The sequence below is a fragment of the Lathyrus oleraceus genome, chromosome 7 (genome assembly GCF_024323335.1).
Source record: "Lathyrus oleraceus cultivar Zhongwan6 chromosome 7, CAAS_Psat_ZW6_1.0, whole genome shotgun sequence".
Lineage (NCBI taxonomy): Eukaryota > Viridiplantae > Streptophyta > Magnoliopsida > Fabales > Fabaceae > Lathyrus > Lathyrus oleraceus.
In genome coordinates this window covers 468,899,424-468,902,809 of record NC_066585.1, presented here as the reverse complement: position 1 = coordinate 468,902,809, position 3,386 = coordinate 468,899,424, and the positions used below count along the sequence as shown (strand labels likewise).

The following is a 3,386-nucleotide window of genomic DNA, read 5'->3' as shown; positions in this document are numbered from 1 at the left end:
CGAGTATGGGTTCCCTTGGGTGTAGTTCACTTGCTTAGAGTGGGTTTCGTTTAATAGACTGCATTCTGCAGATTGGTGTCCTTTGGTTCCACATATTTCACAATCCGACGAAACTGCGACTACAGTATTCGGGTTTATGCACATATGCTCGACCTTAAGGGCTAATGCGTCCATTTTAGCTTGCATCATGTCTATAGAGCTTAGTTCATGCACTCCTCCTTGGGCTTCCTTCTTCTCAACTGTTGCTCGTTCGACTCCCCATGATTGACGGTTTTGAGCCATATCTTCGATGAGGGCACTAGCTTCAGGATAAGGTTTGTTCATCAGAGCATCGCCTGCGGCAGCGTCGATGGTCATCTTTGTGTTGTAATGAAGTCCATTATAGAAGGTTTGAATGATTAACCAATTTTCTAAGCCATGATGTGGGCATGCTCTTAACAACTCTTTATATCTCTCCCAAGCTTCGAACAACGATTCTCCTTGGTTTTGGGTAAATCTAGTTATATGATTTCGAAGAATGGCGGTTTTACTCGGGGGAAAATATCTAGAAAGAAAAACTCTTCTAAGGTTATCCCAAGTCGTAATGGAATTGGGTGGAAGGGAATCTAACCATGATAGGGCTTTATCTCTGAGGGAAAAAGGGAATAATCTTAAACGCATTGCCTCAGGAGAAGCTCCATTGGTTTTAAAAGTGTCTGCTAATTGAAGAAATATTTTTAAATGTTGGTTTGGGTTCTCAGTGGCGAGACCTGCGAATTGTCTCTGTTGCACTAGTTGCAACAGGGATGGTTTAAGTTCAAAATTATTAGCTGGGATGGTTGGGTTTACTATACTAGAACTAGGTTCTTCATTTGATGGTTGAGCGAAATCTTTAAGAGGTCTTTGGTTTTGATCTTCGGCCATAGCTCTCTTAATTCTATGAAAGAATAAACGTGCGCGAGCGTAACGTTCAGGTTCCGCCAGAGGGTATACTAAGCTTAAACTTCCGGTGCTGCGAGTTCTTCGCATTGACCGGCGGGAAATAGCCTAAGTCTAAACGATATAACAACAGGAAAATAAAATTTGACGAAATTGGTCCCCGGCAACGGCGCCAAAAACATGATGCGTGTGCTTTCGCAAGTATACGAACGCGTCAGAGTAATATAGAAGATTGTCGAATCCACAGAGACCAAGTGTCAATCTATCGTTATCTATTGTTATGGTGTTTATCAAAGGCAATCAAAATAGGTGTTTTTAGAGTGTGCAATGAAAAGTAAAGTGTTGAATAAAGTTTTATTAATAAAGACAGGGTCGAATGTAATTCACATAATCAATTGATAATCCAAGTACTCACTAATAGAACTACTTATGGGCAATGTTTTCTACTTTGAAAAGAACTAATTTAACTGGAACTGTCATTTTCGCGTATTCAGAACCGAGTTGTACTCCCTAATCAAACCCTTTTATTGTCACTTATAAAAAGGCGCGCATTGCGTTAGAGTAGTAAACCTATTTTTAAGAAATATAGTGTCTTGACTAAGTTGAAAAGTATTATAACCTGGATTTCTTAACCAAAAGAGGTTCTTACAAACCAGACTCTAAACTTATAAACGCGTCCGAAAATAGTTTTAAAATCTCTTTTCTTCTTAAGTTAAAATCTCCTAATGAACTAAACAAAGCGCTTTCGTTGTTTTTGAAATAGTTAAAAAAAATTAAGTTTAGATAGACGTTGGACGGCTTTCGATCTTATCTAACGGAATTGAAGTGTGGGAAAACTTAAGTTGAAAGTTAAAATAGCCCTTAAGTGCTTCTACGAACAATTGTACGGATTTTCGGTTCAATTACGATCCTTACATTCTAACCTTATAAATTTAGTTAGACATGGTAAAGTAAAAGTGCATTAATTTAAATAAAAGTAGTGCGAGTGCGGAAAGTAAATAAAAGTAGTGCGAGTGCGAGCAAATAAATAATTTAAAGCGAGTGCGAGGAAATAAATAATTTAAAGCGAGTGCGAGGAAATAAATAATTTAAAGCGAGTGCGAGGAAATAAATAAAGTAAAGTGAGTGCGGGAAAATAAATAAAGTAAAGCGAGTGCGGGAAAATAAATAAGATAAAGACAAGTAATAAAAACCTGCTCCAATCGGAGGGTTGAGTAAATTGCAAAGCGGAAATGAAAATGGCGGCAGGATTAACTTCCTTCCAAAGTGCTCCAAACTCGATTACAGACTCTATCACAGACTCGATTACACAATTGTAGTAACACTCCAATACGAAGCGATTACCACTTTAAAATACTGAATATATGCCTAAGTGAAACAAAGTTGCTATGAGTTTGCCTCTGCTCTAAGTTTGGATGATTGTAAAAGTTATTTCGAGTTTCTATTTATAAGCAAGTAAAAAGATGGAAATGACAAGGACGCCCTTAAACTTGAAAATGGGAGGGAAAACGTTTCCTCTTGTGGCGCCCGCCACAAGACCATTCTGAGGCGCCTTAGTGGAAGTAGTGGGGAACGTGGCAGTTGAGGGAAGTTGAGCCTGGACACGTCATGGCAGGGTCTATGGCGCCAGCCATGGGGGAAGTCACAAGTACAAAATGCTGAATTTTAGGGTTTTTGGCTCTTTTTCGCTCCTTTTCTCGATCGGGGCTCCAATTAAAGTAAAAACCTGAAAACAAAGAAAAACATAGTAATAACACAACAAAATAGCAATAAAACAACTAGAATGCATGTGAAATCGGAGTCGAAAATACGGTAAATTTCAGTGTTATCACCTAACACCGCTCCCGTCTCGTGCCATTGATATTGACATGACAAGGAGCATGAAATTGTTAAAACGAAGGCAAGACGGTAAATTTCACCTAATTGTTACAAATAGTGTTTTTCTAGATTTCATCCTCCCCAACCCAAATTGCACAAATGTGCGCAATCCAGACAACTATTGTTATATGCATGATTCGGTGCCTAACCCAATCCCTGTGCACATTCCTGAGAATGTAGCTGCTGGCGGGGACATCGATGAGGATTATGTTCAGGAGCCGGCTGCTCCTGCTACTGACACACACACACACACACCACACGCGTTTCTTCTGAAAATGTTGCAGGTACATCATCCAGGCATAGACCCAGAAGAAGAAATGTGGAACCTGCCACTCTTGATGACATCTATGTTGAACTGATGCGGCGTAGCGAATTAGACGCTCAGCGCGACCAACAAATTCAAAACATGGAAGCTCAGCAAATAGAAATGATGCAAATCCTTCTCCAGATGCAGCATGACCAGCATGATTATGCTTTCAGGAATGAACATAACATGTCAAGTTTGATCGATGAAATGACAACATTGACAGTGCGTGTGGAAGATCTTCAAAACTATGCCCCTTATGTGGGCATGCCACCTCACCAGCCTC

General features: G+C 39.8%; 1 non-coding gene across 1 annotated transcript; it reads left to right on the top strand.

The window, feature by feature from the left end:
* The first annotated feature begins 412 nt into the window (after window positions 1–412).
* Window positions 413–519, top strand: LOC127109771 (small nucleolar RNA R71). Its single transcript, XR_007797024.1, has one exon. It is a non-coding gene; the product is annotated as a small nucleolar RNA R71 (small nucleolar RNA).
* Window positions 520–3,386: the final 2,867 nt, after the last annotated feature.